Source organism: Apteryx rowi, unplaced genomic scaffold, assembly GCF_003343035.1.
Source record: "Apteryx rowi isolate R43461 unplaced genomic scaffold, aptRow1 scaffold_596, whole genome shotgun sequence".
Classification (NCBI taxonomy): Eukaryota; Metazoa; Chordata; class Aves; order Apterygiformes; family Apterygidae; genus Apteryx; species Apteryx rowi.
In genome coordinates, this window is record NW_020450867.1 from 174,262 (window position 1) to 200,867 (window position 26,606).

General features: G+C 40.8%; 1 long non-coding RNA gene across 1 annotated transcript; it reads right to left on the reverse strand.

Moving 5' to 3' along the window:
* Window positions 1-3,635: 3,635 nt before the first annotated feature.
* Window positions 3,636-26,334, reverse strand: LOC112974175. The gene is made up of 3 exons (XR_003256179.1): window positions 26,123-26,334; window positions 22,362-22,464; window positions 3,636-5,476 (listed from the first exon to the last, which is right to left on the reverse strand). It is a non-coding gene; the product is annotated as an uncharacterized LOC112974175 (long non-coding RNA).
* Between the last annotated feature and the right edge of the window lie 272 nt (window positions 26,335-26,606).

Sequence of the window (26,606 nt, forward strand, 5' to 3'; positions counted from 1 at the left end):
GCATCAGTTTACACTAAAATACATACCAGCACATAGGTTCAGGGTTGGGGAAAGACATGTATCTTTTTGTACTTGTCTGTGAAGGCATTTCTTTGTTGCAGACAGAAATATAACTGTATATGTAGCAACTGAAACAAAACACGAAAACACTTGTGTTATCTGTTATGAGTATATAATCCAGGTTCCCACTCCTATTCATACTGACATCGGAATCCGAAGTATTTAGTTGGTTTGGTGCTGGGCGTTGCCCAATCTGGGAAACAAAGACTAAGAGAGAAGCCGAGCTAGGACAAAGAGGCCATTCACAGGAGATGGTACTCCCAGGCTCCAGCTAAATTAACTGGTTTATGTCTTGCTGAAGCTGAGGCTCTAATGGGTGGGAGTGGAGAATTTCTCTTCTGCAGCCAGCTGATGCAGAAGCTGACAGAGACACAAAGGCTGCAGCCCTTGGAGTTTAATTTCAACCCCAAAAGAGAGGACAAGACATCAAAGCAATGTGGTGTCTACCCAGAGACTTGAGCAGGGAAAGCCATTTTAGGTAAAATGYTTGTCTGAATAAATTCCACCATGCATGTGGTACATTTGGGGCAAAAAAGAGACTTATCACTCCCACATTCCCAAAGAGAAACTCRTGGTTTAGAGACCAACCCTACTGGGTTCATTAGGCAATGAGACTGAGAAGAGAAACTGTAACTTGGAAAGCAGGAGAATAGTTGAATTGTGTGATCCCATTTCAGAGACTGTTGACAGATACGTACTCTCCTCCAAACAGCCATCATATCTAAAGATGGAGAGCAAACAATACATTCAGTTTGGAAAGACTTTGTGTACCCTTCTTGCTATATACTCATAGAGCTGCTTGAATTTTTTCCAGTGCATTAGTCTCCTTATAGTGAATGTTGATTCCACAAGACTGAAACATTTTGCAAGAAAATGACCATTGATTATGGCAAAACAGTTAGTGGGAAACTACCAGAATATGTTTAGTTTTGATTTGGTTGTTTTAGGTTTGCAGCTGGACTGTGATCCCCCAGATACTTGATGCTAGTAYGTGTATGGCAGAACAGGCTTGGGGAGCTCAGGGAAGGGAATGTCAAAGTTTCTGCACAGACCCAGCTTGAGTTTAGTAGCTCCAGCTCAGTCCTGCACCCACACTGACTCCTGCAGAGCTATAGCTTTCAGCACCAGAGGAGTTCACCTGTCATATACAGCTCCAGACGCACATGGGGCACATGCCTTTGTGCTGTGCCCAAACTACCATGGCTCCTCATCAATGTAGCATCATCTTGGACAGAGCCAGGCCAACACTGATAAGCCAAGGAAGACCCAAGCCATCTACAGCACAAGCACAGAGGTGTCTGTGCCCTGTGTCCTCATACACTTGAGCCCAAGACCTGGCAAAACACACTTGAGATGTCCCTACATGGAGCCAGCTGGGTACAGCAGGGCTTAGTAGTTCCAGCTCTACATCATGCACAGATGAATATCCTTGTTTTAGCACTAGGCTGAAGAACAGTGTTCATGCAGCATTGCACCTCAGCTACCAAGCTGTATCAGAACACAGATCTTCCTGCATCCAGGGGATGGATAATACACAACTCAGACAATCCAGGCATGCTTAATTGACAGTTGGTTCTGATTAATTTAGTACCATATGTGGACATGCAATGTTTCAATCTTAATATCACAGAACATTTCAACATTACTGAAACAAAGTGTTTCAAGCACATTCAATTACAAGATTTCCAAAGTTAAAGATTTTCTAAATCTCATTTCAGGGTAAAACTTCCTGTTCCAGTTCAGAACAAAAACACTTTTTTTTAAACGTCTGAATGTCTTGTAGAACAGCTTTTCCTATCAATACAAACACAGATGTAGTGTGTAGACCCATACACAACAAAGCACTTGAGCACATCTTAACTTCAAGCATGTAAGTAATCCCATCTTTAGGCATATGCTTAAATCCTGTGATGTGCTCAGCTCAACCAAATCAAGGCTGTAAAATATCTGTTTGTATAGAAACTCTTAAGCTGCCTGTTGTTATTGTTGCATTTCTACCCACTTTAACAAGTCTCTAATGCAACTGCTTCTTGACTTCTTTTGAAGATGGTTGCCAAAGTGGGTTGTTGATCCATCTTTCAGTCCCAAGACTGACCTTATCTTTGTGCAAATGAGCTGAGTAATTGCTTATTTAAGGAAGTGTGCAATGTTTTGAGAAGTAAGTTCAAATGTGGATTGTAAAACATCACAACTGGTTGGGTTGTTAATGGCGGATGTTCTGGAGGGAGAAGGGAAATTGAAAGGATGAATCATTATCCAGATGAATTTCAAAAACAAWTTAAAAGTCATTTCATAATCACAGATGTGTGCCAAATATACCCATTCAGCATAAGCTGTAGGCTTTGATTTTTGTGAAGTCTGCAAGTTCTTTCCTTTGCTATTCCCACTGTAACCTTTTGCAGTGTGGTTTGTAAAAGAATGTAAGAAGAAATTAATGCCTTCCAAACTCTCCGCATACCTGTCTCTTTCTATAGTGCTGTGCTGCATCCACAAAATTACTGTCAAYATGCACAGTGGAATACAAATTTTGTGCTCTTAGTGGGTTCATGACTGAAGTAAACATAAAATTCAGAGTAGCAGAGAGACACCACATCAGGAGGGCACCCACAGCAAGGTCCCAAGCAGCCTGGCTAATTCTACCCTATGTTATAAAGGGTGGCTGTGCACAGTATTTTAATGACACAARTTTTCTCTCACCTGTTCAGAAGCTGTTTAAATTCTGTCAGAGCAGTGCAAAGTCCAAGATAATAACCACAGCTGATAGGCAGGGTCTGCGAGCTGGAGCTTAGCTCCACTATAGTCGCATTTGTTTGCTACATGGCCACTTCTAAAACCAGGCAAAACTCTCCTGTGGGTGTCTGCATGAAGCGTGAAGCTCCCCTTAGGGGTTCCTTCATTAGAAGCTTGCCTTCTCTCCCATGTTTCCAGTCCCACTGCTGGCTGTGTGCCTCTGCCAGATTAACCTCTTCAAAGTTTTAGGCTGAGAGCCTGCAAGTAAGCATGTTCAGACACACCTCTGCCTGCACACATCTTCTCCTTGACTTTCTTTCCATGGCTACAGATTTCCCTCCGGCACATCTCTTTCCCAGCTGTAGTCTTCACAAACTTTCTCAGCTACCATAGCAATGGTACAATCTTTTGCTGTTTTCATTTTGAGCCACTTTCTTCAACAGCCTTACATTGCTTTAGATTTCCTTTTAAAACATCAATGGTTGTTTGCTGGGGGGGTGTTTATTACTTTACAAATAGATTGGAAAGTMATCCAGAAAACAAGACTACCAACAAAATAGGAATTGAATTAAACAAGCATTTTCTCAGATAGGGCCCTTGAAATCTTAATCTTTGGACCTGTGAACAATTATACATAGCTCAACTCATACTAAAAAAAAGGGAGCTTACTGGGTGTGGCGCAGATGTCTTGACCCACATGCCTTTTTTTCCGGGAATTCTTCCTGAAGCACTGCAGTCCTTGTGACTCACTTGGATAGTTTCTTGGAGACGTGCATGAAAATGGGGCACACACAGCATGTTAGGAAATGATGAGAAAAGTGGTGATAACATTAAGTTGAGGCATTATCCAAAGTAATTTCAAGTAAGATGCACAAACATGCTTGAGAGGTGTCCACCAGAATACACAGATGGAAATGGGTTCCTGCAAAGTCCTATCCTAAAATCATCCATGTCACCATCTTGCAGTCTGATTTCCCACCTCTCGCTTGCAAGACAGACAGCTAATCAGTGAACAGAAATAACATCATGACACCATAACGAGCAGTTACTAATTAAGGATAAGGAGAAGCAAGTAACCTGAATAAATGGCTTTTGAGCAACCAATACGCTGAATTTGTTCACAGCAGTCCACAATGAATTTTAATCAAGAACATGCATTCATAAAAAGCAAAGTTGATATGTGCACCTCTGAAGGAAAAAGTTGGGGCAAGTAGGCAAATTGTTAGGAACTGCTTGCTTAACTTCTGTCACTGATAGGGCCAGTGGCTGATTAATATTTCTATTCTCTACCTGCTGAAAATCAGTGTTCAAATGTTGAAACTATAGCTGTCTGCCACCACTGTTGGCAGGATTTTCTTTTGTATTCAATGGTAAATATAATTTTTTTGTGTCTGTTATGTACTAATGTTTTATAGCACTCTTTAAGAAATGTGGCCCAAAATAAAACATGTGATTTGTGGGCATGAAAAAATAACAAACCCTTGGAATGCCTCCAGAGGTCATTGTTGCAAGTTTTATCTAATTACTACTACTTTAAGGYTTGTGTTTATTCTCATGAAAACACAGCCTTTCATGATGAAGCCTTTAAATATACATGGAGAACTTCAGAAATAATGCAAATTATGGTCTAAATCACTGTAGCCATGATATCTTTTAGAATGAACTCCCATGAAAAATCTTCAACTTCTTCACAGCTGAAAACATTACACCTTTTCAAGACTTTAACCATTCCAAAAAAAGAAGTGCAATCTCACAGTAATAATGTTGTCTTAATTATATACAATACTTAGCATTAGTTTTACACCAGATGAGTCATAGTATAAGCTTGTACTTTGCTGTTTGACTAAATCCCACGACACTCCRAACTCTCTACAGTGAATGCTTAGCAATTTGTGTTCAGCTCTTCTCCCAAACTATGCCTGCTGGAGCCTTTAGAAAAGGTTGGTTTGAAGGGTGCTGCAGTAGGATGAGCGGGCACTGCATTTGGAAGTAAGGGTTCAGAGTCGGTAAGAACATGCTGGAAAACTGTCTTGAAAGGTGATCAGGTGTTTATTCTTCTACAGTCATGTTCATTTCAATTAACTTGGATCCCAGATATTAGAGAGCTGGGTTTTCTTCCTTTCTTTTCACAGGCAGCTTATCTCCTAAACAGAAAGGAGGTAATTTTCTGTAATGCTTATATCTTGTGCTGTTTGTTGTAACATTTAAGGCAATGACAAACAAGCAACTGAGCATTCACTTGAAACTCTTGTAGTCATTTAAGGAATCCCATTTACTTGCCTTATCCCATCCCACCTTGTCCTAATAAAAACAACCTCTGGGCACCTCTTCATTTGTACAGATTTTTCCTCCATCCTATGTTTCAGAGCTTGTTGAGCTCAGCAAAGTCACTGATGAGCACTGGATCTTCTCCCAGCTCCTTCCACATGCTCGTCACTTGGAGAAAGATGGCCATTCTCAAATCAGTTGTTACCTTGTTGTTTCAGCTTTTTTATCTGTAGCACATGAATAACTGCATTCAAGCCTTCATAAATGTCATTGGAAACAGTGCYGGATAGATCTTTTTAAAGCTATTTATAAAGTTCAGAGCAGATGGACTTGCAGTGGAGTATACTATAGTCTTCATTCACAGTCAGTGGGAGAGGAAGGCTCCAGCCTCACGTTTTTTGAATCTCTGTCTGGAAGACTACATAGAAAATTTAAAGTTAACGCTGTGAAAAGTTGYTCCCATCTGCCTCTCTCCCCTCCTGCCTGACAGATATGCAGAGTGCCTAAGTGCATGGCTATCATGGATCATTGGGAGAAATTTGCTGAAAGCCTCCTTTTCTGTGAATGATAAATATTCTGTGCATTAAACATCTTTGTAATGAATATCCTACTATGGCATTTTCCAAGAGACTCCTGATTAATTGAAAGAAATAAAATACTTCATGTTGAAATAACAGCTGGTTATGATACTTATCAGTATCAGCTGACAGTCTAGAGACGTAAACTTCACCGGGAAGCTTTCACTCATACACATTATTTAAATAGAAGCTGATTTTTGCAAATTTAGTATCTCTAACCTAAAGTTTATTACATTTGGCATGCAGKGTTTTTAATTAACAGTTAATGTTTTTTAATGCTCAATACATGTCCTATCAAAAGCATTACCTAGAAGAAACCATGAGGAGTGATGTGTACATCACACTATTGTTACTGAAGAGGATGCATCCAAGTGAAAGGACAAACAAATCATTCTGCTCACGAAATCATTTCATTTCCATTTTAGCCAGGAACACACTAAATAATGCATCATTCCTCAACTACTCAAAAGGTCATTGTTTGGTCTACGAACAGCTGCAACAGCTGTGTTCCCCCAAACCCCTGCAGTGAGCACAGAACAAAGTGTCTGAGAGCTGAGGACAGGCTCATGGGATGTAGATATGGGACAGGCTTCGGAGGGCTCCTGGCAAATTCAGTTTAGAAACATTCTCAAGTTGTCCTGTCTCTCACTTTCTATTTCAACCCCAGAGAGCCGCCTCCTTTCCCCTCCCCTTCCTAAGTAAATTAGTCATATGTAAAATATGAGAAAAAAACAACCAACTAAGATTTTGACACCATGCAGGGAGAAGTATCCATGGAGATTAGGGACCTCCTAATCATGTTTGAATTCCCATCACATTTGACAGAAAGATACAACAGAGAGAATAAAATACCCTCCCAGGAAGGCACTCTGTGAGGCAGAGTTCAGCTTAGAGGCTGCTGAATCTCTTGTTCCCAAACTATACCACAAGTGAGCTGATTTTGTGACAAAAATACACATTCAGTGGAAGCAAAACCATGTGATCCACAGCTGGGCTAGATATAGCCCTAATATTTGAGTATTTCATCCAGTGGAATTGGATGAAAGAAACTGGTGTCTTCTTAGGTATTATCTCATTATCAGGAGCTCAGATTTAAGTTTTGGACCTGGGAATATGTTCAGCTTTCTAGACCAGGATGATGGCTATAACATATGTATTTCAGGGAGGACTTGAGGGAAGGAGTTTGAAGGGGAAACAAAATCACCCTGGCTTATTATCTAGTTCAGAATCTATGTCCTAACAGGTAAGTCAAGATGGTATAGTGGACACGTCCTGCCCAGACCTGGCTTTGATGGGATGGTGGATGAAGCAGTGTGCTATTCCTGTAGGATTTCCTCAGTGATCTTTGTCACAGATCTAATCGTGTTCCATTTCCTGAACACCTAAACCAAAATCGCCCATAACCAGAATGTCTTTTGTTTCAAATTAAAGCAAACAAACAAGGAGAGAAATAACAACCACACGAGAGACAAGCTAGCATGCAAGTCACTGTATGGGCCATCTTGAACTGATGCATAGCAATCCCTCCCAGACAACAGCCTGGGGAACACTTTATTTTAAAAGGTCCGGCACACAATAACAGAATCATAGTATGCATTCATCTAACCATATGCACTACTCATATCTTTCCTTACCCAGAAGAACAAGTGAATCTTAAAAAAAGATGGAGGGGGAAAAAAAAAACAATGTGGAAGCACTGAGTTGAATATAATGCAAAAAAGTTCTAGCACATCTGTATTCCTCAGCCCATCCAGATTTGCTTTCATCTCCTCCAGTCATTGACACATTGAGACTGTACCAGGCCTCTGTGAAAACACTCTGAGCTCTGGGGTTCCTGTCCCCGTTCCAGGGTGATGTGGGTTTAATTAACTCCAGCTGCCACTGTTTGCTTTCCCCCATGGCACGAGAGTTCAGTGTCATTGCAAGCCAGCACAAAATCATGCCCAAAAGTATGTTCTGAGTGGCAAGGCTCTGCAGTTTAGCAGACTGGCAGCACTGGAGCCACAATGGGCATAGGAAGGTGACAGATACCAAAGGACAGAAAAGAGGGCAAGGGGTGGATGGGCCCACACAGTTCTTCAAATGAATTCGTAAGCTTTTAAAAAAAGTGTAAAACAGAATATTGCAAAGTACCCAACTTTATCATAAACAGCTCTTCACAACCAGTTGAAAGGAACAGCAGTGAAAGCCAGAGAGGCTCTGCAGCCATGATGGAACATATTCCTCCTGCTGCTCAYGTACCATCTCTGCTTGAAAGCCACATGGTCTTGGGCTTCCCTAGAGCTATTTTGGAGTCCTTGATGCATCTTGGATTTGCCAAAGATGATTACCTCACTACTGTTGTCCTAAGTCAGGCCCTTGCTCTGAACTGTCTCTGGAATAACCATCCTCTCTCCATTGACTACACTGGCAGCCAGGTAAGATGAAGCTTCCAGTTGAGACTCCTATACCTGGTGCTTAAAGTCAAGTGTTGAGAATATGCTCCTGCCTCCTGTCCTTCCACTCCTGTTTTTCCTTCACTGGCTAATAAGACAATTTTCTTCAGCAAAGCCAACCATGCTCAACACATAAAAACAACTGCTAGGCTGAAGTGAGAGTGCCCCTGCGCTCCCAAATCTGGGTGAGCAAACTATCCATGTCCCAGCTTCACAATGGAGCAACACCAAGAGAGCACCAGTGTCCCCCATCCTATCTCCAGGCTACACAGACAGGACAGCCAGGCCCAGTGGTTGGACTGGAGTTCCACAGCATTTCAGTAAGGACCATGCTGTGCATCGCACTTTCTGGCCAATCAAGATATGATCAAGGTAACTTTTTTCTCTTGAGCATATTTTCAGAGCTCTCCCCTTTGACTTACCTATTTAATAGGTTGCAATCCAGTYAACAGATGTGCACACACATACACGCACACAGATACACAGCTGACTGCATACAGCTTTCCTTACAGTTTTGATAATCTGGGTAATTTATTCAGGTTGGCAAAGTTTGAGAGTGTTTTTTCACTTCCTCTGCAGAAGGGGAGCAATGTGATTGTTGCTGTGGTGATCCTTCCCTTAATATTTTTAGCCATGAGCTGGCTAAAAGTCATGACTGGCTCTGGAAAGTGCCATTTTATTAAGGCTTAAAATTAAAACATTGGTGACTAGCCTTTTATTTTTTGCACTGAATAATATATATATATATCTCTCCATTAAAAGTTGCATTTGATTCTAAGAAAATTTACAGCTGGAAACATGTAGATATTCCTTTATCATAAACAGGGGTGGTTTTGGCCTTCGCAAGTAGAACTCCCCCTGTTTTCCTCTATTCCCTTGAAATAAAACTGCACAGTTGGAAACTCTGCTTATTGGGGTTATGTCTTCAGGATGGTACATACTAACTCAGAACCATGAAGGCTAACATTAATAGTAGTTGCACGTGTAATTCCCCAGGAATATGTTTTTACAAAGCTGCCTCCTTCCCTCCTAGAGAGGTTACTGACTGCTCTGCAGAAGGGGAGCAACATGATTTCATTTTTTTTCATTTGTGAGGTCGCAGAGCCAGCATTCCTCTCTCTAAGGAGAGGACAGCAAATGTCAGTTCCCACTTTCATTTATACCTTGATCAATGAAGCTGTTGGCACAGAAAACATGTATGCACAGTAAGAAAAGAAATACAAAACCTTTCCTACAGATGGAAATGGCTTAGGGCAAGTTGTTCCTATTTTCAGCCTGAGCTGTAGGCACAACCTTGCAGGGGCTACTCTAAGGGCAGTACCACAACACCCCCACCCCATGATAGCTCTGCCATCGCATGGCAAGTAGCGCATATCACATAAGGAGGTGCCGATGGCGGGTAGAGGTCTAGCCTCTAGCAACCTGCTCTTGCCTCCTTCTCTTCATTCTGAATAATAAATGACAGAGTCCTGGTACTGACTGTGTTTTTCAAGTTGCAAAACTCCTTTTCATTAGACTCCTTTCCCATAGCCTATTTCACACTGAGGTCTCCTAGGGGAAAGGATAYCATGCAGTACAGATGAAAATAAATGAATCTGGGCCAATGGAAAGCTGTCCTCTCATTTARTCATGATTTTCTGAAAATAATTACATTTGAGACAAAATTTTGTTTGCCTAGTTTAAAATCCAGGATTAATCATTCAGGAAAGTTGACAATTCTGTTTCTCCATTTTGTATCTCCTACGGGTGTTTTCCAGCACATAGAACAATTTCCAGGTTAATATTTTCTGAGATGGGAATGAACAAGGGGCTTGTTTATTCTGCACTCAGGCAAATGAAAAGTGACATTCCTAAATGTTTATAATTTCCATCTCTGCAACCAAATGTGTTTGGCATATCTGAATCACAGAATCACAGAATCACAGAATGGCTGAGGTTGGAAGGGACCTCTGGAGATCATCTAGTCCAACCCCCCTGCTCAAGCAGGGTCACCTAGAGCACATTGCACAGGATTGCATCCAGGCGCGTTTTGAATATCTCCAGAGAAGGAGACTCCACCACCCTTAGCATGCACCAAACCTGACCTAAAAGCAGCTTCACAAGACCACACCAAACTGTCAAATTCCTGCTCTGCCATGTTCAGCTCCATTTCCATGCAAACAGCCTGCATTCGGGCAACCTTCCAACAAAAAGATGCCAAGCAATCAGAAGTTTTCCGACCTGCTGTAAGGCAGCCCTATTGTGAGTATATATTATAACATAACTTTAACATGTTATTCCACATCCAAATTGCTGCCTTTGTTCCAGGGGGCTGAGCTACAGTTCCTGTGGGAGCTATGAACTGTGCATTTGCAAGCAGAATGTAGGTTTCTGTTCTATTTCTGAAGCTCTGCAATTCACTTCCTCCCTCGCACGTGGACTGGAATTCTGCTTAGATGCAAAGCTTAGATTGAGCTGTCAGTCACAATATACTTCTCTTTTTCCTGTTTTAGAAAAGGGATTTATAACAGTAAAGGATGCACTCAGCTAAAAACCCTGTAGCTTGAACTACAGTGGCTCTGGAGCAAAATATCTGAGAGAGATGAAAGTATGTGGCAGAATTAACTCTGTACTACACAGAAGCCTAACTTATGTCCAAATCCCAACCTTGTTAAACTAAAAAGAGTGGTCTCCATTGGCTGTACTGGACTTGGAATCAAATCCCCACAGAGCTTAATAAGTTGTCTGGGAAAAAACAGACTGATTTCTTGTAACAGGGTATTTTCTAGTAATTTCAATGATTTCTGCACACTGTTTGTTTTTTGAGGACAAAATTCTCAGACCCTAACTCATGACTCAACTCTGAAGTCAAGACTACAGTTCATGGATAATTTTCCACTTACACTCCTCAGCAATTTTGGAGAGAAAGATTATCAAAAGAAGGCCATAGCAAGCAGAAAAGAAATAAAAACAGTTAGCTGGATATTAAAACCAGATAAAATCAAGTTAGTAATAAATCATAGATTTTCAACAGCAATGTTTGCAAATCTATAGAAAAAAACTTAGTGGATCCTAAGTCAAGGCAGAGAAGAAGTTGGAGAACCGTAACTAGTAACTGCCTTACCACACACCACCTGATCAACTCCACCCCATGTGAAAGGAAAGCAGAAGGCAACTCACTGTTAAAGCTCCACTGAATACCTTCCATTCTGACTGCATTTCCCCCTCCTTCCCCAGTACTGAAAGGTACTAAGATGTTTATGCATCCTTATTCAAATCAGTATCATAAAAGACAGAGAGAGAGCTCAATTTTGCTAAATAAAGCACGACCAGGATATTTATCATCTCACCTTTCTCCAGAGCTTAGTTTTGAATTAGCTTTGTGACTTGGCTAATTAACTTACAAACCGATATTTTTAAATGATGACTAATTTTTCCAGCTCCTTAGAATCCAAGCTTAATTCTAGTGATTGCAGCTGCTCTTTGCTATAGCTTGTTAATGCTTATTTAATCTTCAAGGCAACAACTTAGACTCTCCATTTCTGGATACCTTTAAAAGGGGGTTATACACACATCTGTCAGAGATGATGTTGAGATAGTTGCACTTGCCTTCAGAAGGAGAGATGGCTTAGTGGCCTCTCAAGGTCCTTTTCAAGCCTAACTTTCTGTGACATAATTCTATCATAATGCAACCTAATTGCACTAATTCAAGAGAACTTTACCCATTACAATATCTTCCCCACCCCTGCTTATCTTCTCTCTGTGCTTTAATAAATCCTTTTTCTGTAGCGTGGTTTGGCCATAAGAAAAGCACAAAGCAGATCTCTGAGAAACTCTCCCTAGGCTAGATAAATAACATTCAGGTGGCAGATAGGGAACCTTCTGCTATATCTTTCTATTCTACCATCTGTTGTACATGATATAAAACTTGGATATTCAAAACTGGGAAGAGGGGGATAAAATAGATGGCTTCATAGCCACTGCTACTCAGTCTGTCCACCACCAGAGTGCCCAGTAGTATAAGCTTGATCTGGACTGGATATGGGCAGAAGACTGCATTTCTATCAAATTATTCAAAGTACCTGAGATACAGACAACACCTGCTCTGGCACAAAAATTGTCAGCACAGTTTTTATCCCCTGATGTTATTTGAACATTTGAATAATATTTGGACACATCCAAATTATATCTGTGGCACCCGTGTTTTGCATCATGTGGCCGCTATGTCTTTGAAACACTCACAGGGGCCTTTCTGATGGGTTTGTTGTATAATCAGACTGTGGCCTAAAAAGAAGCGAGTGCTTTGGACCCTGATGTTTCTTGAGGTGAATGAGACTTTTTGAGGCTGGTCCTCTAACCTTTATGAAGCAGTTTAAAAGTCACCAGCTCATATTTTTGAAGAATAAAACATTACAGAAAATTCCTGATATATTCTCTGTAATTTCTTACCTCTTCTGCTGCTTTTTTCTTTTTTTTTCTTATTTCCATTCTCTTACTACATTAGTAAAAAACAGAAGTCATTATACTGTTCAATTTGACAGATCAAATCCCTCTAGACTAATCTCCGAAATGKTGTGGACATATTTTTCTGGAAAAAGTCAAAAAACATTAGAATATTGTTCAGTATATTATCATATTTTGTCTGTTCATTTTTAATTGCCTCTAGAGTTTGGCTTTACGTCTTTTATTTCAACACAAAGATTTCTTCTATGCCTGAAAAGTAAATTAGCATTGGGCAAAGCAATTCTGAAAAGAAAAGAGAGGCTGAAAATATCACCCCAGGTCAGAAAAGAATCAACCAAAAGTAAGCTAAATAGGCTATATGCCGTCAGCTGAGGCCCTCTCTATCTTCCCACTCACTCCTGTGTCTTGATGAAGACCCAAGTCTACCCATCACGCACAGTGCTCCTGTTGGAGTGGTCTGGCCTAAGGACATGAGAAATGTTCACTACTTTGGAGACCAGCACAGAAGCTTTAAAACYTCCCATGCTTAAAGCCAACCTTCCCTGTTACTACTTTGCCAAAAACTTTCAAAAGGATTTCAGTGGCACTCTTCTACAGATGTTGTTTTTTGAGTGGGGCTGTACAACGTGGAAGCTACAGTAGCAGGTAATTTAAATCCTTTAAGCTCCCATGTTTGTCACTAGAAAGTAGTATGGTGGGGCTAAGSGATGGGGAATGATGAGGTTTGCAAACACCTAATCTGAGTGGAAATACCAGAGTTTTGGCAATCACAAAGTGAGTTGGAAGGGACACTTGGAAAGGGCAGTTTGTAGTTTGTCAGCCAGCACTGGGAGAGAAGATAAAGGAAGGAGTTACCTGGCCTGGGAGGAGAAAAAGAGTGCTGGGTTATCAAAAGAGTGTGGACACAAGGGAGCCATCTGGATCTCTTTCTACTGTTTGCAGCTGATCTCCAAACATTTAGTGGAACGTTGCTCCCCATGGGCATAAATCTCTGCTCAGCTTACAGTGGAAACAGTAACACAAAATTAGAAGCATGTTTTCTAATATTGTATTGTTTACGAACACACTGGCTGGGAAAGGATGAAAGTTGATTCTGTTTTTAAGTGATTTTATCATATGTTTTAATTCTCTAAAATTAACCATGGCAAACTTCACTGCATCTGATGGCCAGATATAATAAATTCCTCCACTCTATCATTGTTTTCAAAACACTAATGCCTAGCACTAAAAAACAAAACAAGACAAAACAAAACAACCCCCCAAACAATCCTTTTAATCTGATTTCAGTTCTCTCCTTTACAACCCTTCAGCTGCATTTGCCTCAGATGAAAAGAAGGGTCCAACCCTCCCACTATTGCCTGTATACATACAAGGGACACTACTGAAGTCTGCGACATTTCTCTCCATTTTTGGCCAGACCAGCAGCAAAATCTGGCCAGCTGATTTCAGGAAGAGTTTTCGCAGTGGTAAGTTTGTGCTGTATCCTGCTACAGAAAGTAGCAAATCTACTTCCTCTCAGCACTGCACACCCACTGCACTGCCCTAAACAGATGCAGATGATAATGCTGTGCTAAGATGATCTATTACAGACAAGGTGACGGAGACAGGAAAGAGGTAGCAGAGAATAACAATTTTCATTTTCTGATTCTCTGACAGAGCCACTTACACACAGAGAGGACCAACGACTGGTACACAGCTGCCCTCCCAAAAGGTGTGCTTTGGAGCAGAGCATGGCAGCCCATCCCCAGCTCACCTGCCACCCAAATCCCCTGTCTGACAACATATTATCTTAAATAGTAAGGTCTTATTCTTAATGTGCTCTCTGCCCAGTCTTGCCTGGCAGGGCTCGATGCTACCCACAAGCATCATTTCATCAAGTGTTTTTCCGTCTATGCTGAGGACACACATGGCACAGTCTGTCTAGGAGCTTTGTTTGGACATGATGAGATACACCAGTGGTGTTGCATTAACACACAGTTCATAGTCACACCAATGGTGCTGCATTAATACGCAGTTCATAGTCTCTCATGAAATCCTCAGTGTTGCCAGAACAAGGCAACCAACTATCTCTTCATTTATTTCTTAGGTACCACGTCATTCTTCTATTTTAAAATATGCTGTGGTTTGTTTGGGTTGGGTTTTTATGCAAGTGTTTATCCTCATCTCTTGCCTTTGTTCCAGTCTGAAGAGTTATGTTTTTCCTAGCATAGCAGTGGCTGCACAGCAACAGAACCCCATATATCCCACACTAAAGGCTGCATTATTTCAATGCTGTTGTATCTGTAACCCCTTCCCTCAGGGGATCTTATCAAACGTGCTACATAACTGTATGCCAACTTAAAAAAAAAAATCCCACTACATAGGCAGTGTCACTGTTCCCGTGAATTTCTTTTATAACATTTAAAAAAACAACAAGTGAACTAGTGTTGTGATGTATCTACAGATTCAGATGGTGGTTTCACATGAGATGGAATACTTTTGCTGAGTACTGAAAACTGAACCTGGTTATAGAATATCTCTTAATTTTATTCAGGACTAATCAAATAACGGAATATACTTTAGCCAAACAAAAAGTTACCGGGTTTATCAAAGATATAAAGGAAACCTGTGTTATCCAGGCAGCCAGAGCAGATAACTTAATGGTGAGTTTCAGCCTAACATCTGTGAAGAATCTGACCTATATTGTAAAAACAAGAGATCAGTCTGGTCAGACTAGGGATGCTGTGCTATGGGCCCATAACACAGATTGCTATTTAGCAGTGCTATTCTGGGAACTACAATGTCACATTCTCCTTGGGATGCTCAAGGCTGGTTGGATCTTGAATACATCTACGCATTTGAAAAAATTGGGGGGTCTTGGTTACAACCGTCTACAAGAAAAAAAAGAATAAAGCAAACACATTTGGACTGAGATGCAATATGTTTCAATAGGGAACCAGCTATGGTATGGTTTGGCAGCAAATAAAACCTAACTGTTCTTAACAGCATCTTGCAATGCTGCTAAGGATCTTTACATGGACAGCAGGCTCAATTTAAGCTAAACTTGCATTTCATAGCTGGAATCAGAGCCACTTCATACTGACAAAATAATAAAACAGCAAAAGAACAAACATGAGATACTCAGGCACATGCATACATTTTCTGAAACCACACATAATGAAGGCTTTAGCAATGCACAACTCAGCCTCCCAGCTCAAAGTTTTATGGGCCATTATCTCACTGGATTTGGAGCAACTGCTCTGAATGCAGTAAAAGACATTCATTTTTCACAATGCTTCCCCACGTAACTGACAACTTTATTATTGTTATAAAACAGGACACAGTTTTGAAATCCTGAGTGCCTAACTTTTAATAGTGCCAAATATGTTTCTTTTTTCATTAGCATTCAGGGATCACTATGCCCAAACCACCTTCATCTACTTTTTCCACCCAGATGCAACTGATGTTGGATCATCTCAATTCTAGTCCAGCGTAATAGCTGAGCAATCAGATATACAGGGAGGTCCCTAACAAAATCGTATGGAAACTGCTAGAAGTGCACAGCATACACTCCCACCTCAAATATTTGCTCATGTTCCACTAGTCTATTTCAATCTGATGTGAACTCTTGAGGCTATCCCATCTTCCTGGTTGAGAACTATAGGCACTTCTCTTATTTTGTAGAATGGCTGCAAAAGTTTTCTTCARTGGGCTTTGTATATCTTCCACTACCAAGAAAAAAAGTGAATGAAATGACAATACTACACTATCCAGGTGATAATTGCCTGAAGAGGTTTCACTAACAGGGCATCAAGGTACTTGGTCAGCCAAATTTTACTTCTCCCAGGGGGAAGTATTTTCCTTCCTCTGCGTTCCAACCCCTGTGCAGAGAGCAGGAACTTACAGCCACAGACCTCCTGGTTTCTCCTGGGAGTACTCAGCTCTTTGGACCTCAGTCCAAGGAGCCAGATCCCAGTACCAGTCATTCGGAGCACACCTTTAATAGTCTCCCTCTCCTTCATGAAGTCGCTTTGGGGGCCTGATACAAGACATGAACATGGTTTCCCTCAGCTGAATATGCCTCACGTTCCTGCTGGAGGAAGGCTTCTTCAGAAAGCCTGAAYCCTTTTTCCTTCTCTGACTTCTCTGGACACCTCCTCACCCTGCTCTCTCTCATCCTATCCACCCTTCCCTCTGTTTAGAGACCCAGGTCTACCACAGCCCAGTAGCACCAGTGAATGAGATGTGGTACTCATTCAAATCATCCTCTGCTGTCCCGTTGACTAACTCATGTACCAGCTGTATCCCTACCCCTGCTATAGCCAGGTTTCAGCAGAAGCATGGAGAAGGTAGGAAATGGTATCACAGCTAGCATCGTGAACCACATCACATTTTGCCTTACGGATCCTGCAGTAAGGACCTGCAGTCTTTGTTCAGCACACAGGTCATAAGCTCAGGCATATTTGTTTCCACTTAACTTCCTCTCATCCGCCTTCACTGTAGCCGTCATTCCTTTTTCTCTTTGTCATACTCAGATCTAGCCCCAGAAAGTGAGGGTTGGATACTTCTCATCTCACCGCAATCACCTAGGAGTTTGGCATAGCCTAAGCTGGTTGTCTGTGCTTTGCCTGAGGTAAATGGAGAGAGAGAGGCAGCTCCAGAGGGCCATTCATCCTACTATATTCAGGTATTTCAGAGGGGAAATGCATCACCTTTTGGAGAGCATGAGACTAGACAGCAAACTAAGGTGAAAAGCCTAATGTTCACATTGTTAGAGCTAAATGTTACCACCCTTACAGCATGAACAACGAAGATCTGAAAGACTGATTGAGTGATAAAGAATTTTACTCCTCTGGAAGCTTCGATGTCCTCTCCTTTCCATTATCACTCCAAAGTTGAAGGGTGGGGGCAGTTATTTTGGTGTCACCAGAAGGTTGTGAGGACTGTGAAGGCATTTTCTACACTGGTYTGCAGGGCTGACATTAGCTCTGTGCAGTGTCATGCTCAGTGTTAGGTAATCCATTGTGTCAGCAGCCCCACATATATCTTTCAAACTTATTTTCAGACTCTGCTTCAAGGTTAAGCTTAGTTCTCCAGTATYCACATCAGCCTCCATTTAAGTCAAGAAAAACAAAGGAAACAGTTCCTTTGAAACTACTAACTATTGAAGCCTTTAATTCTTTTCCTGTTTGCCATTATTTCTGCTCCCATGAGTCTCAGAGCTTGCTGCTTTATCTTTTAAGCCTTAGAAGCCTTGTTTTCCTCAAGGACACCTTGGATTTATGAATGTTTCTTCCTCTGTTCACCATGCCCTTCCAAATTTTTCAGAATCAGGAAGTCGTACAGCACCTGTTGACTCTTTTGCCTTGCCAAGGGAACCTTGAGTTTGGAAAGTAAGTGTTTTCTGTATACAGGGAATCCTTTCTTGATCATTTTCCTAGTAATACTGCATGCCTACTATAAGAAAGAAATCTCTATGTATGCTTACAAAAATATAACATTAATAAAAAGAGATAAATCTTGACTGATCCTCAATTTCACGACCCCAATCTTCAAAACCAAAAAATATTATTTTCATTCAATGAAAAGACTGTTTCCTTCATAAGCCAACAAATTCAATTTTTCTCAAGCCCAGTTATCTTAATAGTTCTCTCATATATACTTTCTTCCTCTCCTTGCTTCTTCTCTCTCCACTCATCATCACTAGGAATCCTATTCTTATAGGCATATAAATGGCACTCCTAAAGACTTTACTGATGCCCACATCTACAGTCTCATTTTTCCTTTATGCCCTTCCTTCCAAGTCCAGGCTAAGCAACTCAGAGTAAAGTCAGAGACTGCACAACTTCATTGATAATGGGTGTTACTTACAAACACCAAAGAATTCCTGTTCCTCTCATGATTTCACAAATCTAAAGAAAGGGATATTCCTTCAGTTTGGGATATAACCTGATAATAAAATTAAAAGTCATTTCAGGTCTTTTAATTCCTCTTGCCAGATTGTGCAGCTTTTCAGACAGAAATTGTCGAAAATACTGTTCAAAATATTTTTCTGCCCTGTCGTTGTGACAAAACCCAAACAAATCAATAAATTCCTAGCCAACTGAGCAACATGAAAAAGAATCAGTATGACAGACCACCAAAATATGTTGTCAGACAATCCATACTAGTGGGAAGAAAGTAAGTACTGAAATAATGAAAAAATGCCAGGCTGAGTTACCAGACCTGGTTGCTAAGAAAATCATGCTTTYATTCATGAAGCGAGGAAAAGAAAGGCCACCATCATGCCCTTCACTGCACTGCTGTGGAAGGGAACAAAGGACATAGACATTTCTTTCTTCTRCAGAAGTGAATGTGGTATCTTGAAACAGCTCAAAGAGAAACAAAAAAGACTCTTGAGCATCTAACAGCTTAAATGTCTCTGTCTCATTTCAAGAAGGAATTGACCATGTGGTCCTTAGAGGTCTCAGCGTACAATTTGCTTCTTACCCATGATAGTGACCTTTGCTGGGAGGAAAAGAGAGAGGAGAAAAGGTGTTCCTGATGCTGGCATTCAGTCATGAGTGCTCACTTCATGATGCCAGTGAGCATCCCAAGTCATTGCCCTCCTGGGGATTTCTATGAGTGGCCACCATGCTTATCAGAAGACTTGGAAAGGGACCAGCCTTCAGTGGGCTACTGATGAAGTATTGCAAGAGGTGAGAGAGACAGCCTATCCTTGATGAGCCTGTCAAGAGGGGAAAAAAAGGAAGAGAAACTAAGAAATTGATAAGCTAGGAGTTTATCCCCGGCTTAAAAAGCCATCTTGCACATTGTTCCAGATCACAAACTCAAACCTGCTTCCAGGGAAGTCAGTGACAGCCTAGGACTCAGCATCTATTCCAGTAAGTATTTTATATCCTTACATGAGATATTGAGAATATCAGCTTAAATACAGATTTCTGGCTGCTTTCAGGACATCAGCTTCTGTGTTCTTTTAGAGTATAAAAGTTTAAAAAGTGTTCATTCTTGCACCTTCCTAAGCTGAAGTGTAGCAATCATGATTTTTATTCACTCCAGTTCTTTAAAGTCTCAYCAGCTTGTCTACACAACACAGCCTCCCACATGGATAAAACCATAGACGCCCCTTGGGCACTCTTGGGCTGCACCTCAGAGGTCTGAGGAGAGCAAGGCACAAGGCAAGCAGCAGTCTATGTCTCAGAGCCTATCCCTATCTTCCTGCTAAACCATGGTGCAACCAGGCAGTGTAATCTGCACAAAAGACCATTGCAACAACAAAAGCAGTCAAGGGAGATAAAAATCAGGAAGTGAAGCAGAGTCCTTTCGTTCAWCTTCCAGCAGAGTCCATTTCAGAAGCACTGAAACCCAGTCTGGGATTTAGCTAGGAAGGTCACAGGCAAACACTTGCCAGTTTGTGACATTTGTTTACATGCTGGTCATCCTCTAAAAGATGCAAAGCTGTTCTTCACTATGAAAACACACAAAATCTCTCAAGACCTGCATTCCTCACTGCATCACAAGCAGTTTCCAATCCTTTCCATCACATTGGTTGGGGTTGTAGAAAGCATCAGTTCTCAGTTTTTTTTCACAGTCAGATTCTCCTCAGTGGCACCTTCCCAGCAACAGGGAACTCCCACAGTTACCCTTCCTCTTTTAGCATAATGCAGAGGGCTGGAGGTTCATCATCGCTTCAGGCTGGTAGTGGTCTCAAAGACCTCAGAAAAATTATATTGGAAATCAGTTCATGATTTATGACTCTGTTCTTCGTCAGTAATGTAACGCATTAGAGAGGGCACCCCAAACAGTTGCCAGCAAAGCTTTTAAGCTGCCCACCAATTTATGTGTAGAGTCCAGACACATAACCAAAGAACTAAGCTAGGAGAGCTTTCTAAAGCTTCATCTCTGTTTTATTGGGACTGTTTTTGCAACATGCTGCTTGTTTTACCAACCATATAGATCTTAGAAGGAGCAAKAAGGAGATACTAAAAGAAACATCACAAAATATGATTTAAAATAGGTTTTCATCACAGAATCTTCCAGCGTGAAACAAAGCTGTACAGCATGTTGTAATGCTGGGAATCTCTCCTTTTCAACAGTATTACATATCCATTTCTAGTTCTAGCTCTGGATACTTGGCCTTAAACCATTCACTATTAGGCAATGATGACATTTTTTAAGCAGCAGCAGTRAGGAGTGGGGATTCTTGAGAGACCTAGCAAGTTTCAGACTGAGTAGAGATGAGATATTTAATGGGGCAGGATAAATGCATTTAATTACACAGCTCCACATTTTACCATATCAATATTATTATTATCTACAGAATACAAATATTTCTGTATCACCACATAGAATGAATCATTTAATCTTGAATTAAAATGCGACTCTAGGGCAAAACTGCTGTTTGGCTACACATAATCGTAGGTCAAGAAGTGAAGAAGAGCATCACATTCAATTAATACTTCTTACTGCCTGAAAGCAGCAGAATGGAATCAGTCACTTAGCTGGAGGAAGTGACATTATTCTTACGAAAAAGCGCTAGGAAATTTTCTCATTTTGATTAAGACAAAAAACCTTTTAAAACAACTTTTTAAAGTCAAAACTTCCAAATATTTCATGAAACAAAGTCTTCTGTAAATATTTCATTTGAATGCTTTTCAGAAAGCCTAAATGGACTGTTTGGTTAAAATCATTATCATTTTGACTTTTACATAATCAAATGGAATATAATATATCTGAAATGAAAATGGAGCCAATACATGYTTCTGTGAAACATTTTAATTTGTCAGCTGAACACTTTGCAAAGTAAAGTTTTCCACCAGGTAGATTTACAAGCAGGCATCTGAAAAAGGGGTTTCCCATACCATAATTTGGAGTGCTATTTCATGGAAAAAGTTTTATGAACTTAGAATTAGCAGTCAAAAAGAACATTTCATGAAAAGGCAGGGAAAACTAGGCCCTATGTTTGTGCCCTTCAGAATTTCCACACTGTCTTTCCCCACCTGTATCTCCTCCTGAGTTTTCTTTGAGGGAATGAGGAAGTGCAGGAAGGTAACAGGTTTCCAGTCAAGCTGATGTCAAGCCTAAGAGAGCTGAGGGATTCACAGGCCACAAAGTCTGCACAGCAAATAAAGGCCAGACAACCCATCTTGCCCTCCCCTGGAACTCTCGTTCCAAGTCACAATGTCAATATTAAGTTAAAAGCTGTGAGAGATGAATTCACATTGAAGACCCAAAGAGAAAAAGGTTGTGGAGGACATTGCCATCCCAGAATAAGCAGCAGCCTGGTTGAAATTAAATTTAAAAAGGAGAGAGCACAGTGTGTTGATCCCAGCTTTGGCAGAATAAAATATTAACCATAAGATCCTTCCCTCACACCAACCACAACCATTATATTGATAAAAAGAAACAACCACAACAGAATAATCTCACAAAACAAGAAAGAAAATAACCCAGGCAGATTTGGAACAGTATTTACCCCAGACATGTTTTCTTAAGAAGCACTTTTTAATATTTAAAATGTTTTGCCACAGAAAAAGGGCTTTTCTTAAAGGGCTTTACTTCCTTTTCATGGGCATATGTATGTAAATAAGAGTATGAGAATATGGCCAGCAATACAGTCCTTTGCAGATGTGAGCAAACTTTTCCACTGTATGTTATATGACCCATACTACCATGTGAAAGTGATGTCCATCAGGTTACCTGGGATCACAACACAATAAATTGCAAAGACTATTTATAAGTGACTCTCTCCTGCAGCCTGGACAGCCTCCCCTGTTCTCTGCCTAGTTATCCATCTCTCTGGGATTTATATAACCCATCCCAATCCTACAAGTAGCTCCAAATACCAGAAGTTTATAAATCAACCTACCTTATAAAGTTTCCCTCCTTCTTGCTCTAACCCTCCAGCTCGAGGCTCAGGACTTTTTCATAGTTTGCTCTTCTCCCATCCTGCCAGCACAGAAATAGCAGCTCTGTGACAAAAAATATGGGGAATTTTCAGTCTTACCAGGGAGCAGGAAGGATTTACTTCAAGCCCTGGAAAGTCCTGAGACTTCCATTTTGTGTCATCAGGTTTTTTAACTTTTTCTGGGATTTTATGGTCACTTTTTAACTCCAAAAAGTAGAACTTCTAACTAAAGCATCTGCCTTTATAAGGAGATAAAAACAGTTACAATTTATTTTCTAAAACGGTCTAAAATATTTCTTGATTATTTCTACTGAGGTATGTTTTAGGAAGATCCACCTGGCTTATACATAAATATGACTGGTGAAGCCACAGCTCAAATGATATCTATAATCCTACCTGAGCCATAGCACCATGCAGTCCCTGAATGAATGTGTGTGTCCACACACATACATCCGCAGGGGAAAAGTACTCCCAGAATCAAAACTTCTTCTGCACAGACCACATGTTTACATGTGCCTAGTGACTAACACAACGGCCACATCTCAGCTTCTCTTTTAGAGCCCTCCTGAGGCATGCCCAAGTGATGGCATTCGGGGTACCTCAGGAGCTCTCCAGGAACATCCAAAAAGAGCCAGACATCTTCCTGTCCTGAAGGACACTAGATATTCCACAAGCCCTTACCACACACCTGTAAAGACAAGGTGTCTTATACTCTAATTGGAGCCATCAAGGAAAAAATGTAGAGGACCTCAAGGACATGAGGACATGGAGAGACCGTCTTCTAACAGTACTCATCAGGGATTGGTTTCTGACTCACAGGTTATCAGGCCAGAGTCTCATGAAAAGACTTACCAGATTCTTTTCTTAGAAGGCCTCCAGAACTCTAGCGGCTTGTCACTCAACCCATCATGAGGACTGTATTGCCCAGAAGACACCAACACATACAGCACCCAAAGAGGATAGAAGTGTTGCCCATTGCAGAGCATTTAGGGAGTCACAAGGTCAGTAACATAAGCAGTAGTGTAGTAGTAAAGGTTCTTGAATGGGAGAAGTTTCAACTTGATACTCAGCCAAAGAAAGCACTCAAGGAAGGATGGCGGAGTTTACATGGTGAACACACACAAAAAAAAGCTCATCACTAGAAATTTGAGGCAACTAATGATAGCACAAGGATGGGCCTACTGAGATATGCAGTTTTCCATAGCTCTATAACCTGACCAAACCTTTCGGTTTACGTTTTCACTGAGCCCTCACTTACAAGTTCTCAAAGAGATTTCTGTCAGAGTATTTTCCCAAAAGAAAGCTGAGCAAGAGTTTGGTGCAGCCTGATTTTCAATTAAAAGAACCATGAAATAACAATAGGAGAAACTACTTATGGAAGTATAGACAAGCGACATCAATACTGTTGCCAAGATAAGAAAGATCATTCAGATAAACTTGATGTAAATCAGCTGTTGGCATTTCAGTGCGATGTGGTCCAGCACTCCCAGAGGAGAAAAGTCCCTGTGAATTCTATCCAGACAGAGCTAACATGTTCCAAGAGTGGGACTTGGGACAAATATGCCTTATAAGTTCTGTATGCCTCATAGTTCTCTGACTATCTCCACATTGGAAATATAAATTGCAGCATATTTAAAAGAAATTTAGTAAAATAAATATGAACCTGCCTCTGACTCCTAAACTCCTAAAAAGGAGACACCTGTTTGTCAGGCAGATTAAGCTTGTTCCAGAGTGCTAAGGAAAACCTTATCATAACAGGACAATTTCCTTACTGCCAAAGTATTTAGGAGTCCTCTCTGACTACTCTCTGTATCATTTGAGAAATCATGACAACCCACAGCATTTCAGAGGCCAGTCAGAGCTAAGCTTCTGATTTTGCATCTAGAAAGAGTTGAGTCATTTCATTCAGAGTAAATGGTTCTTTCACCAACACAGGACCAATAACAATAGTATCGGAAGAGTWACTTCATTTGGATCATCAATTATTAAGGGACTCATTTTGGTCTCTGAGCTGCATGGTTGTTTCTGAAGGAAAATTTTGACCCGCGCTATTTCTTAATGACATGAAGAAATCTATGGCTGCCTGATCAAGCACACAGTTGTACAAACTGCTGGGTGCCATCAAAAATGATGGAAGGAAATAGGGAGCAGGAATGTTTGTAAGATCAGGCTCTCCATCTCTATGCAAGACTTTCAGGGTAATGCTCAAATGAAATTTTCTAAGTGGAAATTCTATTATAATCCTTCTCCTTTCTGCGTGTTTCTTCTGCCGGGCTTATTGCTTAAGAGATCAACAAATTCAGTCAACAGTCCAGTCGATACTTGGTTAGCTGCAGAAGTAACCATTCTGAATTAGCTGAAATTTTCAGTGGAAATTCCCATGACTTTTCCAAAATCTGTGCAAAARGCTGCATGCATGTATTTATGATATTCAGACTTGCATTCAAATGATCCAATTTCTGTATTTTGGATTTTCAGCTTATATCTGCAACTCTGGACTGGAGTTCATACCAATCACCTCCATTGCTGCCAGGCAGCCAGTCTGCCAGAACTAGAAATGAGAATAGGCTTCAACATTGACACAGCAACTGAATCCTGACCTCAGGGCAACAATTTTTTCTGCTACAGCTAGAGATTTGTGAAATGAGCAATTACGCAAGAGTTCTCAGAAGTCAGAGGAGGTTAAAGGAAAAATACAGAGGTATCTTCCAGAAATACATCAACCCTGTACCCTTGCTGGKATGCCAAAGAAGAACTCTGATGTCAGATAATGTCCTCTTGCACAGATGGGCTAAGACTTTTTAATTTCTTCATAACCCATCAACAGCTTTGCGTGTTAGAATTTGAGGGGAGGAGACTGAGGGTGGGTGTGAGTGTGGGTGCGGGGGAAGGTGGGGGGACAGATGAAGGGGATCATTTCCAAGAAAGTATGAGATGTTTTTTCTTCAAGTCACATGATATTTCCTCTTTCAATTATTATCAATTATCGAATGAAGAAATATCTCTTCGCACCCTTTATGTCTGATCAGTGGAGTACTGAAAAATCACCACTTTGGTATTGAAATTCTCTTCAGAACAGGGAGGTGATGGTGAATATGTTGTCTCTAATGTCAGTTCATCCCTTTGAGTGCTTGTTGTTCCAAGCTCCATCTCCCATTTATTTTTGAATATTTCTGTTTCCTTTCATCCCCTCCCAACATGATTCTATAAGGGTCTGCAAAGTAAGTACCCTCTGTTGTGGCTCAGACATATCAAGAAGGTTCACAGTGCGTTTAAAGCACAGGGGGCCTCATCAGGTTTTGGTGTGCCTAGGTGGCAACTAAGAAGAAGRGCAACAAAATTAGAACTATTCAGCTGTTTTTTCAGTTCAGACTCATGATTTTATCGATCTCTCTCAATCCATCATTTTCAGGCTGAAGAGTCTGACCTTTCCAAACACTTGAACAACCTAGTCTCCTCTTCCAAAATTTTCCTATCCCTCCCCAAAGACACATCCTGTGGGCTCTGTAAGCTGCTGCAGAAGTGTATCTTTCACCAGTTCCACTGTTCTTCTGGAGTAGTTTCCTGATTCCTAGATCAGTAGTGTCTAGGAATCCCTAACAATTACCATTCAGGCAAGGATACATCTGAAGAATATATCCCTTCAATGACAGTATTTCAGAGCTGGCAGAGACAGTATTGTATCATAAATCCCCCACATGCATCAGGGTAGATTCACTGACCTGAGTACTCTCTTTCTCGGCTTTTAGTCAAACTCCAGCTCTGCTCATTTCAACAACCTTTTGAGCTTCAACTACCTCAAAAGTAGCCTTGCTGGCACCAAAGTCCTTCTCTGCAGCTTGCACCTGAAGTCTGGTTCTCCTTCTCCTCTTCATAGTCTGAGAAGGGCCTTTGAATCACTCTTTCTCCTCTGGAGGGTTACAGGCATATATGTGATTTTCCATCTGCAGAATTTTCTGAATACAGAAATTTCAAAAGACACATTGAAATAAGAAAGTGCTAATTTACAGATACTCTACAGCAGAAAAAGTTGGAGTATTTCATTAGAACACCGTTGAAACATCTCTCTTTTACTTTAATATGAACATATCATTTTAAAAAACATATAATTCTGTGTGTCTGTCAAACTCCTTTCTGATCTTCAGGGCTGAGGGTACCTGCTTGCCCTTCTGTTACAAGCCACATAATTTTCCCAAATRCCATTAG